At 42.5% G+C, this 15,389-nt stretch overlaps 1 protein-coding gene across 1 annotated transcript in view; it reads right to left on the reverse strand.

Annotated features, from left to right (window-relative positions):
- Nucleotides 1-15,389, reverse strand: part of ELOVL2 (ELOVL fatty acid elongase 2) — a 78,833-nt gene that overhangs the window by 40,096 nt on the left and 23,348 nt on the right. The gene's annotated exons all lie outside the window — the stretch shown is intronic.

Raw genomic sequence — 15,389 nt, forward strand, 5'->3', positions numbered from 1 at the left:
AACAAAACAGACTGGAAACAATCAAAAAAGATATCCTACTCCAGAAGACAAAGAGGAGGGAAGACAAAGAGGAGGCCACATCTAGACTGCAGGAGGGGCAATTATGCAACATAAACCTCCCCATACCCCCAGAATGGGCAGCCCACAGATTCTAAGTATATTGCAGAGGCTCACCCGTGGGAGTGAGAGTTCCAAGCCCACATCAGGTACCCAAGCCTGGGGATGTGGCATTGGGAGGAGCCCCTGGAGCACTTGGAGTTGAGGGCCAGTGGGCCTTGTGCACAGGAGCTCCACGGGACTGGAGAAAATGGAGACTCCACTCTTGAAAGTGCACACAGGCTTTCTTGTGCACTGGGTCCCAGGGCAAAGCAGAGGTTCCATAGGAATCTGGGTCAGACCTGCCTGCAGTTCTTGGAGGATCTCCTGGGAAAACAGGGGGTGACTATGTCTTGTAGTGGGGGAAGGATGTGGAGGCAAGGGTCTTGGGAATATTCTTCAGCATGTGTTCCTCTAGAGATGGCCATTTTGGAAAAATCTGGCCCCACCCATCAGCGCTGAGAAACCCTAGGCCAAACACAAACTGGGTGGGTACACAGCAACACCCAACAGCAAACAGGCTGCCTAAAGATCCCCCAGGCACACAGCTGCCTCTAATTTCACCCAGAGACAAAGCCCCATCCACCACAGGGATAGGAATAGGATAGGAATCAGCCCCACCTACCAGTGGGCAGGCACCAGTCCCTCCCCATGAGGAAGCCTACAGCAAACCCCAGTACCATCTTCAGCCACAAGGGGTGGGGGGCAGAGAGCAGAAGTAAGAGAGGCTACAACATTATTGTCTGCAAAAAGGAGACCACACCAAAAATCTATACAAAATGAAAAGGCAGAGAATTATGACTCAGATAAGGGAACAAGAAAACCCCCCAGAAAAACAGCTAAGTGAGCTGGAGATTACCAACCTCCCTGAAAAAGACTTTAGACGAGCAATAGTAAAGACGACTCAAGATCTTATTAAATTGGAGGCAAAGATTGATAAATTACAAGAAACAGAGCAAAGAAATAGAAGATGTAAGGATTAAGCAAGCAGAGATGCAAAATACAATAACTGAAATAAAAAATTCACTAGAAGACACCAACAGTAGAATATAGAAGGCAGAAGGGGAGTTCCTGTCATGGCGCAGTGGTTAACGAATCCGACTAGGAAGCATGAGGTTGCGGGTTCGATCCCTGCCCTTGCTCAGTGGGTTAACGATCCGGCGTTGCCGTGAGCTGTGGTGTAGGTTGCAGATGAGGCTCGGATCCTGTTTGCTGTGGCTGTGGTGTAGGCCGGCAGCTACAGCTCTGATTAGACCCCTAGCCTGGGAACCTCCACATGCTGCGGGAGCGGCCCAAGAAATGGCAAAAAGACAAAAAAAAAAAAAAAAAAAAAAAAAAAAGAAGGCAGAAGAATGAGTAAGCGAGGTGGAAGACAGACTGGTGGAAATCACCGGTGCAGAACTGAAAAGAGAAAAAAAGATTGAAAAGAATGAAGACAGTCTCAGAGAACTCTGGGACAACGTTAAGTGCCCCAACATTCCTATCATAGAGGTGCCAAATGGAGAAGAGCGAGAGAAAGGGCCAGAGATAATATTTGAAGGGATAATAGCCAAAAACTTCCCTAACATGGCAAAGGAATCACTCACTCAAATCCAGGAAGCACGACAAGTACCACATAAAATAAACTCAAGGAGGAACACCCCCGACACATACTAATCAAAGTGACCAGAATTAAAGACACAAAGAGAAAATATTGAGAGCAGCTAGGGAAAAGAAACAAGGGAACCCCGATAAGGTGGTTGGCAGATTTCTCAGCAGAAACTCTGCAGGCCAGAAGGGAGTGGCACAATATGCTTAAAGTGATGAAAGGGAAAAAAACCTCCAACCAAGATTACTCTACCCAGCAAGGCTCTCATTCAGATTTGAAGGAGAAATCAAAAGCTTTACAGATAAGCACAAGCTAGGAGAATTCAGCACCACTAAACCAGCTTTACAACAAATATTAAAGGAACTTCTCTAGGCAGAAAAGGCCACTATTAGAAACAAAAATACCACAAATGACAAGGCTCATTGGTAAAGGCATATATACAGTAAAGGCAAGAAATCATCTACACACAAATATGCCACCAAAACCAAAAGTCATGAGAAGAGGAGGGTACAAATGCAGGACACTGGAGATGCACTTGCAATTAAGAGACCAACAACTTAAAATGACGATATATATGTATATATATTTTTCCTAATCAAAACTTCACAGTAATTGCAAACCAAAAATCTAAAGTAGATGCACAAATAAGAAAAAGCAATCCCAACACAACACTAAAGATCGTCATCAAACCACAAGATAAAGAGGACAAGAGAAGAAGAAAAAATAGCAACAAAAACAAATCCAAAGCAATTAATAAAATGGCAATAAGAACATACATATCAATAATTACCTTAAATGTTAAAGGACTAAACGCCCCAACCAAAAGACATAGACTGGCTGAATGGATACAAAAACAAGACCCATATATATGCTGTCTTTAAGAGACCCACTTCAGTTCTAGGGACACATACACATTGAAAGTGAGAGGATGGAAGAACATATTCCATGCAAATGCGATCAAAAGAAAGCTGGAGTAGCAATACTCCTATCAGACAAAACAGACTTTAAAATAAAGAATATTATAAGAGACAGTGAAGGACATTACATAATGATCAAAGGATCAATCCAAGAAGATATAATAACTGTAAATATATACGCACCCAACACAGGATCACCTTAATATATAGGGCAACTAACTGCTAACAACGTCAAAAGGAGAAATTGACAGTAACACAATAATGGGGGGACTTTAACACCCCACTTCCAGCAATGGACAGATCATCCAGACAGAAAATCAAGGAAAGAGAGGCCTTAAATGATGCACTAGACCAGATGGACCTAATAGAAATTTATAGAGCATTCCATCCACCAGCAGCAGAACACACATTCTTTTCAAGTGCACATGGAACACTCCCTAGTATAGAGATCGCATTCTGGGCCACAAATCAAGCCTTGGTAAATTTAAAACTGAAATCATATCAAGCACCTTTTCTGACTACAGTGCTTTATAGCTGGAAATCGACAACAAGGAAAAAGCTGCGAAAAACACAAACGTGTGGAGACTAAACAACATGCCACTAAACAACCAACGGATCACTGAAGAAATCAAAGAGGAAATTAAAAGATACCTAGAAGTGACAACAAAGACAAAACACTCCAAAACCTATGGGATGCAACACGAGCAGTGGATCTAAGAGGGAAGTTTACAGCAATACAAACCTACCTCAGGAAACAAACAAAAATATCATATAAACAACCTAATTTTACACCTAAACCTAGCCAGGGAACTTCCATGTGCCACAGGTGTGGCCCAAAAAGGCAAAGGAAAAAACAAACAAAAGACTTCCAACCAACAAAAGTCCAAGACCAGATGGCTTCACAGGCAAATTCTATCAAAAATTAGAGAAGAGTTAACACCTATCCTTCTGAAACTATTCCAAAAAATTGCAAAGGAAGGAACATTACCCAAACTCTTTCTATGAGGCCATCTTCACCCTGATACAAAAACCAGACAAAAGATACCACAAAAAAAGAAAATTACAGGCCAATATCACTGATGAACATAGATGGAAAAATCCTCAACAAAATACTAGCAAACTGGAGTTCCTGTTGTGGCACAGCAGAAACAATCCGACTAGGAACCATAAAGTTGTGGGTTCGATCCCTGGCCTTGCTCAGTGGGTTCAGGATCTGGTGTTGCTGTGAGCTGGGGTGTAGGCCCCAGACGCAGCTCGGATCTGGCATTGCTTTGGCTGTGGCGTAGGCTGGCAGCTATAGCTCCGATTTGACCCCCGAGCCTGGGAACCTCCATATGCTGCAGGTGTGGCCCTAAAAAGCAAAAGATACTAGCAAACTGAGTTCAGAAATATATTAAAAGGATTGTACACCATGATCAAGTGGGATTCATCCCAGGGATGCAAGGATTTTCAATATCCAAAATCCATCAGTGTGGTACACCACATTAACAAACTGAAGAATAAAAACCATATGACCCTCTCAATAGATGCAGGAAAAGCTTTTGACAAAATCTAACACCCACATCTGATAAAAACCCTCCAGAAAGTGGGCACAGAGGGAACCTACCTCGACATAATAAAGACCACACATGACAAACCACAGCTAATATCGTTCTCAGTGGTAAAAAGCCAAAAGAATTCCTGCTAAGATCGGAACAAGACTAGGATGTCCATTCTCGCCACTATTAGTCAACAGAGTTTTGGAAGTCCTAGCCATGGCAATCAGAGAAGAAAAAGAAATAAGAGGAACCCAAACTGGAAACAAAGAAGTAAAACTATTGGTTTACTGATTGATTCTATACCTAGAAAATCCTAAAGACGCTACCAGAAAAATAGAGCTCATCAATGAATTTGGTAAAGCAGCAGGACACAAAATTAACATACAGAAACTGACTGCATTTCGATATATTAACAACGAAAGATTAGAAAGAGAAATTAGGGAAACAATCCTATTTACCATCACATCAAAAAGAATAAAACACCTAGGAATAAACCTACCTAAGGAGACAAAATACTTGTACTTTGAAAACTATAAGACACTGATGTGAAAGAAATCAAAGATGACACAAACAGATGGAAAGACATACCATGCTCTTTGATTGGAGAAATCAGTATTGTCAAAATGACTATACCACCAAAGGCACTCTACAGATGCAATGCAATCCTTATCAAATTACCAATGGCATTTTTCACAGAGCTAGAAAAAAATATTTTAAACTTTCTTTGGAAGCACAAATGATCCAGAATAGTGACAGCCATCCTGAGAAAGAAAAATGGAGCTAGAGGAATCAGGGTCCCTGATTTCAGACTATATTACAAAGCTACGCTCATCAAAACAGTATGATACTGGCACAAAAACAGAAATACAAATCAGCAGAACAGGAGAGAAAGCCCAGAATTAAACCCACGCATCTACAGTCAACTAACCTATGACAAAGAAGGCAAGAACATACAGTGGAGGGAGTTTCCATCATGGCTCAGCAGTTAACAAACCTGACTAGCATTCAATTCCTGGCCTTGCTCAGTGGGTTAAGGATCCGGCATTGCCGTGAGCTGTGGTGTAGGTCGCAGACTCAGCTCGGATCTGGCGTTGCTGTGGTTGTGGCATAGGCCTCAGCTGTGGCTCCAATTCAACCCCTAGGCCCAGTAACTTCCATACGCATCAAGCAGCCCTTAAAAAAGAAAAGAAAAAAAGAAAGGTGAGCTGGTCTTCCTGGCTACACAACACACACTTCCCCGCGCAGGTGGACTGGACACCAGGTGCCCCTGCCTCAGCTACTGTTTTCTGAGAGTACTTGAGACACACGAGAGCCACAAAGGGCACATCTACTTTGTGGCCACTGTGATGCTGACTGGGACTCAACATAAACCAGAGGCATTTCAAACAGGAGGCTGCCTGCCTTCTGGTCTGTTCCTGAAGGTGTGACCTCTGAGGGCTGTGGGGCGGCCTCATCCTGGACGCCTTGGCGGCTCAGACCCTTGCCAGCAAAGGTGGTCTGACAACCAGGTCAGAATCGCTGGCACCCGTGTTCTGCAGAGGCTGAGCCAGGAAGCAAGTAAACCTGGCAGCATAGCTCGCTCTGATCTCAAGGCGCTTAGACCTCAAGGCACCAGGCAGGCCTCCTCCTCCCTCCTCCCCTTCCCTCTTCCTTTCCCTTCCCCTCCCCCCTTCACGCGCTCCTTCTCCACAGTCCATTCCTTCATTTGCGTTTCACGCGTTTTGTGTGTTTCAGTATTTATCTCTCACGGGCATTATGTGGCATAAAAATCCAGCGACTCAAGCCCTCTGGGGTTGGTCCTACTTTGATGGAGTTTTACAGGACACTGTAAAGATACTCATCCAATCAGAACAGTTACCTAGTTCCCACGACCAACTCCCTCGCTCACTGCTTTTTAAAATGAGCCAGAGCCAGAGCTCTCTGGTGGCTCAGTAGGTTAAGGCATTGTCACTGCTGTGGCTCAGGTTTGATCCCTGGTCCGAGGACTCCTGCATGCTGTGGACATGACCAAAAATAAAAAATAAAATGAGCAAACATCATGAAGATTACAAAACAGACTGTTAAATTGGAAGACAGAGTAACCAAATCCTTACTTTTAAAAAACATTTCAGAGAAAATGAAATCTGAAGGCTTTAATGACAGCAGGTCGGGAGATGGGATCTGACAGCTCAGGACTAGATCGTATCTCGGATGAACCGGACACAACCCTGACAATGGGCAAACTTAAGCATCGTCACACAGTGAGGTCTCCGTGTTGTTCCCGGGACTCGGGACGGCCATCAAACACGGAACCCCCTGCTGCAGACCCCGAGGGCCTGCTCCCGGCCATTCGCCCTCGTATTTGAAGAACAGAAATGTGTTCACATTTGTGGACAATTCTTGGCGGTTCGGGGCATGGCTAAAGTGAACACATAAAATTCTTCATCTTTCATGCCGCCGACTTCGGACGATGTTCCTGGTAGCGCACCTGCCTTTGGGAGGGCCACCCCCTCGACATCCACGTCCCACCACCGCAGCCGGGGGAGCAACTACCTTAGGCTGAGGGCACACACCAGGCAGGGAATTATGCACTTAGGGGAACTCTGAATTCTTTTTCTTGTGGAGTGATTTTTGCAAGACACTGAAACTACGTCAGGTGATGGAGAATCTGGGGAAACGCTCGCATTCAGTTACCACATCTTTAGGTATAAATGAACCATGACGGTACTAATTGCAGCTCTTGTTTTTCAAACACTTGATATGTGCCAGGCACTTGACGTCTATTATCTACAGTTTTCGCAATGGCCGTGTGAGTTGGGCGTTTTCCCATTTACAGACGTGGAAACAGACTGAGCTCTGCGGTGTGAAGCTTGAACTGAGTTCCCGAACAACTGACTGGCCTTCTCCCACCGCTGGGGGAAAGGTTTCAGGGCTGGGGCGGCGGAGGCCGTGCTCTCTGCGGCGCTCACGCCGTTTCCCATGCGGGGCTCCGGTGCCGTTTCCTCATCAGCGCTTAATGGCACCTGCATCTGGGTAACCCTGGGGCTGTGGGCAGTCTCAGTCAGTTAAGGAGAGGTCTTCTTTAGAACAGAAGATACTGCTGCAGGTTTGGGGTGGGTGGCACGTCCCCACATGGCTCCTTCTCCTTCCTTCAGTGTCCAGCCACATGGTGACGTGTTACACGTCCCCTGATGCATCTCGGGGCTAATTACCAAGGAGGAGGAAAGCATGTGCTCGTGGCATGCTGGTGGGTCTCCATGCCCTCGCCTGCTCTATTGCTTCCTTATAACATTTATCTTAACACAAGTGTTCACCGGCTGGTCAATCTGGTTATTGTCTGGGTCCTCCAACAAACACAGGCTCCAACAGACCATTTTATCCCAATCCAGGAACAACGCCTGGCATCTAACTGGCGCTTAATGCTTATTGGATGGACTGATGAAACTCTCACTCTGGTAAACCTTCACGGTACTCACTCAATACTGTTTTCACATCCCTTTGCATTCCTAGCTGTATTTTCATATATGAGATCTGGTTTCTAGGAGATTCTGAAAGACTCTTAACACTCATAACAACATTTGGTATCCTGGGGTCTACAGGACCGAATTTTTTTCTTGTTTTTTTTGGAAGAAAGAATTTTCTGGAAAAGAAATGCGAAGAAAAAATTGTATATATTTTTACAACAGAATAACACCCCTATTTTGCAATTAAAATGACAAGTTCAATGGATTCTCTTATAAATCTAAGATACGGTCTGTGATCTTAGTGATCTCAGTTTTCTCCATCTTAAACATTGTCATTTAAGTAAATCTTAGGAATTACCTCACCAATATCCAATCACTTCAGTCTGTGCTTTAAAAAAAGGGAAAAACATGTACATGAAGGATAGGAAGGCCTAGAAGGACCATGCAATAGTCACATAAGCCAAATCTGTTGCATCATATTTCCACTCTACCTGAAGCACTGCATCGTGCTCTAAGAGGATATAGAAGTTAGGAGGTATCTTTACAGCCTTTTAAAGTTTCCCTGAACACAACCCAGTTTTTCCTGTTTTCAAGCTTTAATGGTCATACAGACCATCTGCGGATCTTGTGAAAAGTGGCTTTCATTCAGTTGGTGGAGGATGGGGCCTGAGAAGCAGCATTTCTACCAAGCTCCCAGGCAATGTGGATACTACTGGTCTACAAACTGCATGTGGGCTGGGATGATTCCGATCACAGTCTCTCGAAATTTGAGTATACTCAAGGTATTAATTTTTTATGTGCTTTTATCATAAAAATTCCAAGGTCTAAAAACTACCAAGTATTTGCTTGCATATTTTGCTCTATGAAATTCAAACGCACTGTATGCTAGTTTTATCACCATGCATTTCACAGGCACTTTAGTAATTAACTGTCTCTACAAATCCATTAGACAGGATCCATGTTGCTCAAACAGAAATGAAATCACTGGTTTGCTTGTCTTTTTCCTTTATTTGCTGTATCTGAATAAAGTATTCCCACCGAGGGAAGAATGCAGAAGGACTGGTGACCTCTCTTGATCAAGATATTATACTTCTTTATTTCCTTTCTTTCTTTCTTTTTTAATGTTCATTACTCATGCTGGTTATTTTACTTACATTTCTTTTTTTCTTTTTTTTTTAGGGCCACATCTGTAGCATATGGAAGTTACCAGGCTAGAAGTCAAATCAGAGCGGCAGCTGCCGGCCTACGCCCCAGCCACAGCAACACCAGATCCAAGCCATGTCTGCAACCTACACCACAGCTCACGGCAACACCAGATCCTTGACCCACTGAGTGGGGCCAGAGATCAAACCCGTATCCTCCTGGATACTTGCTGGGTATCCAATGTGCTAAGCCACAACGGGAACTCCTCTTTTCTTTTTTTCCTTAAAGTACAGTTGGTGTACAATGTTATGCCAATTTCTGCTGTACAGCAAAGGGACCCAGTCTTACATATATAGATACATTCTTTTTCTCATATTATCTTCCATCATATTCTATCTCAAGAGACCGGATACAGTTCCCTGTGCTATACAGTAGGACCTCACAGCTTATCCATCCTAAGTGTAACGGTTTGCATCTACTAACCCCAAACTCCCAGTGCAGGACATTCTGTTTCTATTCTCAGAAGACTGCATTCACACATCACCGGAGTTAGTCACTGCTGACAAACACCATCAGGTACTTCTCATATTAACTGCTGTCAAATTCAAGCCTTACCCAACCGATACTTACACAACTTTTTGTTTAAAAACTTAAATTCAAAAGGGAAAAAAGTTTACTATTTCATTTACCTTCTTCGTTTCGGCACAACCTTTGTGCTCTGATTCTTAAGATTACCCAAATTCCTAAATACCTATTTTCTCTTTAGGTTTAGTAATTTAAACAACTTGGCACCTTTATTCAAATGACTAATTGAAAGAAGTGGCATATTTTGGTGTTACAAGCTGAGTATTTGTGTCTCTCATGTCCTTATGTTGAAGCCTTTACCCCTGATGTGATGTCATCCGTTGATGAGGACTTTGGGAGATACTTACATTTTGATGACATCGTGAAGGGTGAGTGGCAGGCTTAGTGCCCCCAGGGCATGGGCTCTTTCCGTCTCCCAGCCATGAGAAGACACAAGAAGGCTGCTTGTCAGGAAGAGCGCCTTCCCCAGAACCCAGGTGACAGGATGGTGAGAAAATAAATTCCTACTGTTTCAGTCACCCAGTCTATGGTATTTTGTTATGACAGCTTGACATTGGGTAAAAGAAAAAAAAAAAAAAGCCTTCAAGAAAGCCTTTTCATAAAGAAAAAAAATCACGGCTTGAATTCATCTAATGAAAAGTATAGGCTTCACATGATCAGATTTGGTTTAAATAAACAGTTTAATAAATTTTTAAATTTTTTAGTTTGATAGTTTAACGAATCTGTTTTCCTGTGCATGTACATGTACAAAATACACGGGTATCGGGAAAGTATTGCAAAAGGGCGCGCAAACGGTGAGAAGGATCACCTCTGGGGAGGAAAGGAGAACAGCAAGAGGAATGAGAGATGGGGGGACCCTCCACCCAGTGTTTGTCTGGCAGTGCTTTAGTAAGAGGTCACTAATATGGTAAGTGTGTAAGTAAAGTATTACAATTAACAACTAAAGGAAATGCGGTCAATGGGATGAGGGGGGAGGAAAACTGTACAATTTCCTTCCTAAGTCTAAACAACAACAACAAAATCACACCTTTTAATAGGATGGTCAGTTCCCATTCATCTGATGGAAGAGACAAAACAGGTATCATGACACAAAATGACTAAAAACGAGCCTCTCTCTGAAAGGTGAACCGAACGCACGACAAGTAACTTCAATTTCAAATATGTATTATTTTGTCTTAACACAGATTAGTGATTACAATAATCAACCCAAAGCTGGCTTTTGAAAAGATAAACCGAATTAACAGCACTTTAGCTAGACAACTCACAACTAAAGCAAACGCAACCAGAAATAAAAGAGGAGACATTATGATATTGCAGAAATACAAAGGTTCGTGCGAGATTCCTATGAACACTCACGCACCAGCAAACTGAATGACCTGAAAGAAAGGGATGTGTTCCTAGAAGTATACATCCTACCAAGACTGACTGAACCATAAAGAAAGAGAAATCTGAAGAGACTATCACAGACCAATATCCCTGATGAATACGGATGCAAAAATTCTCAATAGGCGTTCCCATCATGGCTCAGTGGTTAACGAGCATCCATGAGGATGCAGGTTCAGTCCCTGGCCTTGCTCAGTGGGTTAAGGATCTGGCACTGCCGTGAGCTGTGGTGTAGGTTGCAGATGCAGCTTGGATCCCGAATTGCTGTGGCATTGCCCAGCAGCTGCAGCCCCAATTCAACCCCTAGCCTGGGAACCTCCATCTGCCACAGCCCTTAAAAGACAAAAAAAAAAAAAAAAAAAAAAAAAAATTCTCAGAAAGATATTAGAAAAATTGAATTTGACAGCACATAAAAAGAATCATATACTATGACTAAGAGGGATTTATTCCTGAAATGCAAGGATGATTTAACATTTGCCAATCAATAAATGTGATAAACCACATCAATACAATGAGTGATAAAAACCATACAACTATCTCAAAAGATGCAGAAAAAGCATTTGACAAAATACAACATCCTGTCATAATAAAGACATTCAACAAATTGAGTATTGAAGAAATGCATCTCAATACAATAAAGGCCATATATGGTAAACCACACAGCCAGCATCATTCCCAGTGGTTAAAGGCTGAAAGCTTTTTCTCTAAGATCACAAACGAGACAAGAATGCTCACTCTCTTTACTCTCACTGAATGCAGGACTGGAAGTCCTAGCCAGAGAAGTAAGGCAGGAAAAATAAAATCACCCAAAGAGAAAAGGAAGAAGTCTCTGTTTTCAGCTGGTCTGATCTTCACAGAGAAAATCCTAAGGACTCTACCAAAAAACTCTACAGCTAATCAGTGAGTTTGGTAAAGCTGCAGAATAGAAAAATCAGCAATCAGAAAACAGCTGCCTTTCTCTACACTAGAGTGCACAGGGCTGTCCCTTCTTTCTATCCTCACCAACACTTTTAACTCGTCTTTTTGACAACAGCCGTTTTAACAGGTGTGAGGTGATGGCTCATTACAGTTTTGCACTTCTCTGCTTAGTGACGTTGATTGTGTTTCTATGTACCTATTGGCCATGTGTATGTCTGCTTCAGAAAAGTGTTTATTCAGTTCCTCTGCCCACCTTTTAATCAGGTTGTTTTCTTTTTGCTGTTGAGTTGTAGGAGTTCTTTGTATAGTTTGGATTTTAGCCCCTCACCAGATGTACGATTTGCAAATGTTTTCTTTCTGTAAGTTGCCTCTTTTTTGTTGTCATTGACTGTTTCTTTAGTTTAATGTAGTCCTACTTATTTTTGCTTTTCCTGCTTGTGCTTTTGGTGTCATGTCCAAAAAAAAATCATTGCCTAAGACCAATGTCAAGGAGTTTTTTTTTTCCTCTGTATTTTCTTTCAGGAGTTTGGTCATTTCAGGCCCTGTATTTAAGTCTTTAATCTGGATTAATTTGGAGTTAATTTTTGTGATTTGTGTAAGAAAGGGGTCCAATTTCATTCTTCTGCCTGAGGTTATTCAGTTTCCCAACACTATTTATTGAAGAGACCATCTTTTCCCCATCGAGTATTCTTGACTCCTTGGTCAGATGTTGGTTGGCCGTATATGCGAAGGTTTGTTTCTGGACTTTCAGTTCTGTTCCAGTGGTCTATGTGTCTGTTTTTGTGCTGGTATAATACTGTTTTGATCACTATAACTTTGTTGCTGTATTTCTGTTTGAAATCGGGACATGTGATGCCTATGGTTTTCATTTTCTTTCTTGGGCTTGCTTTGGCCATTATGGATCTTTTGCCATTCCATACAAATTTTAGAGTATTTTTTTTCTGTGTAAAATGTCCCTGGAATTTTGATAGATTGCATTGGATCTATAATTGACTTTAGGAAGTGTGGACAGTTTAGCGATTATCCATGAACATTGGGTATCTTTATTTGTGTCTTCAGTTTATTTTATAAAAGTCTTGTGGTTTTCAGTGTACAGATTTTTCATCCCTTTGACTAAATTTATTAAGTGTTTTATTGTTTTTGATGCTACAATGAATGGGATTATTTTTATTTTTCATATGTTTTGGTAGAGTCTTTAGGATTTTCTCTGTGAAGATCAGACCAGCTGAAAACAGAGACTTCTTCCTTTTCTCTTTGGATGATTTTATTTTTCCTGCCTTACTTCTCTGGCTAGGACTTCCAGTCCTGCATTCAGTGAGAGTAAAGAGAGTGAGCATTCTTGTCTTGTTTGTGATCCTAGAGAAAAAGCTTTCAGCCTTTAACCACTGGGAATGATGCTGGCTGTGTGGTTTACCATATATGGCCCTTACTGTACTGAGATGCATTTCTCAATGTATGTGCACTGATGGCGGGAAGGTGAACGGGTGCAGCAACTACGGAAAACAGTAAGAAGGTGCCTCAAAAAATTAAAAACAGAACTTCCTTATGATCCTGGAACCACACTTCTGGATATACACTCAAAGGAAATGAAAACAACATCTCAGAGATACCTGCTCTCCTTGTTCACTGTGACAGTATCTACATCAGCCAATATATGGAAACAATCTAAGCATTTGTCAACAGATGGATAAAGATAGATACACACACACACACACACACACACACAATGGAATATAAGCCACGAGAAAGAAGGAAATCTTGCCATTACAGCAACACAGATAAAGCCTGAGGATGGATGTTAAGCTATGTGAAGTCAGGGGGAGAAAGACAAATATGCTGCATCTAAAAAAGCCAAATCACAGAACAAAGAGTAGAGTGTAGTCACCAGGGGCCTAGAGGTGGGCAAGTTGGGAGATACTGATCAAAGGGTGCCGACCTGCAGTTATAAGATTAGTAAATTCCGAGAATCTAACACACAGCACTGGGAATATAGTCAACAATACTGTATTACATACCTGAAAGTTGCAGAGAGTAGATCTTAAGTGTTCTCAGCACAAAAAAGAAATGGCAATGACACGACGAGATGGAGGTGTCAGCTAGCTAATGCTATGGTGATAACCGTTCTGCAATATGCAAGTGCGTCAAATTATCACGTTACACACCTTCAACTCACACAACGTTGTGTCAATTATATCTCAATAAAGCTGGAAAAAACAGTAATCAGCCAGACTCTCAACAGTAACTGGCAGTGTTTGGTTGAGTCTTGAATCTTATATTACATACTCTAAGCTACCATAATTCACCTATCATCAAAAGATCAGCAGCTGTTCACTCTAATATTTCTCTACAGGTCTTTGAGAGACGCCTTCAGAGGCGGGCACAACAGGGTCCTTCAACCCTTCAGTTCCTCCCTTCCTCTCTGCTTCATCTGCTAACACTCACCGCAGGAAGGTGTCTGGGTGAAGAGTGACCTATCCCTACACTAAGAGAAGGACTTTTCTTCGATCAAAACAAAGCCACCTAAGGCTTCCTTCCATGGGCTGCTGCAGTCAGTCCTCAGAAGACTGATCAGATGATCACTTTGTTAAAAGTAAAAACAGGACTTTTTTTCCTAGTAGGCTAAAATTACACAAAAATCAAAGCCCCAAAGCAAACCCAATGACAACTTCATTATTTTTATCATTTCCAGTGGTGCAACTGAGCCATATTTTAATTCAGTGCAAAATTAACAGTATGGAGCTCAGGGGAAGGCAAGTCGACCGTGTCAGCAGACTGCACTAAGACAGCCCAGACACAGACACCTGCATTTCAACCCCAATGCCTGGACATCCAACTGAGTGCTGCAGGAAGAATTTGCATTGTTTGCCATAAAATTGGAAAAAAATTTTTTTGAAAAAAAAATCAAATAATTGTTACTAAGTTCTTTCGCCGACTGGACTGCAATTCGATGACCTCTACCCTACTTTCTAAGCCTCCTCTCCGTCCAGATGCTGGTGTCCGCTCTCTGCTCCAGGCGTACGAATTATCCCAAGCTCCCAGCTTATCCAGCCAGCCCGCCCCAAATGCAAGTGTTCCTTCAGCCTGGATGACTCCTCAGTGCTTGCTGGTGTCCCTGACCTCTCTCCCTCCCCCATACTGGTCCAGATCCTCTGTGCCTGGCACACTAGGCGCGCGAAGTATCTGCGGAATGTATTTATTACATAAATGAATGAGTTTGCCAACATCATACCAAGAATGGGGCCTGCAAACTTCAGGAGTCCACTTTTGATCGCTTTTTCCTTTGTCAACTCTCTTCTTTGACAGGTTCAGAGGGTTATCAGCATCATCACGTGTGAATACATACACGGCAAATAAAGAGTGTTGGAGATTAGAGAGTTTTTTTTTTTGGGGGGTTTTTTGCCACACGGGTGGCATATGGAAGTTCTTGGGCCAAGAGTCGAATCCGAAGCACAATTATCACCTACACCACAGATGCAGCAATGCCAGATCCTTAACCCACTGTGCTGGGCTGGGAATTGAACCCCCACCTCCACAGTGCCACCACAGAGACAATGCCGGACCCTTAACCCACTGAGCCACAGTGGGAACTCCGAACATCACTGTATTTTAAAGCAGAGGATAATTCCAAAATTGTAAAGAGACCTACGACTCAGTGGAAACCAACGAGTAGGACTCTTAAATAACACCTTAACTATAAAATACATGATGCAAAACACTAACCATCTTCTGAGCCTTCATCGAGTCCTAGCGGTAACAACAAAATCGCTGATCACAGACA

The sequence above is a fragment of the Sus scrofa genome, chromosome 7 (genome assembly GCF_054392235.1).
Source record: "Sus scrofa isolate SSC_HxYL_T2T_F1_AM1 chromosome 7, Sscrofa_HxYL_maternal_Yorkshire_Landrace_v2.0, whole genome shotgun sequence".
In the NCBI taxonomy this organism is placed as follows: domain Eukaryota; kingdom Metazoa; phylum Chordata; class Mammalia; order Artiodactyla; family Suidae; genus Sus; species Sus scrofa.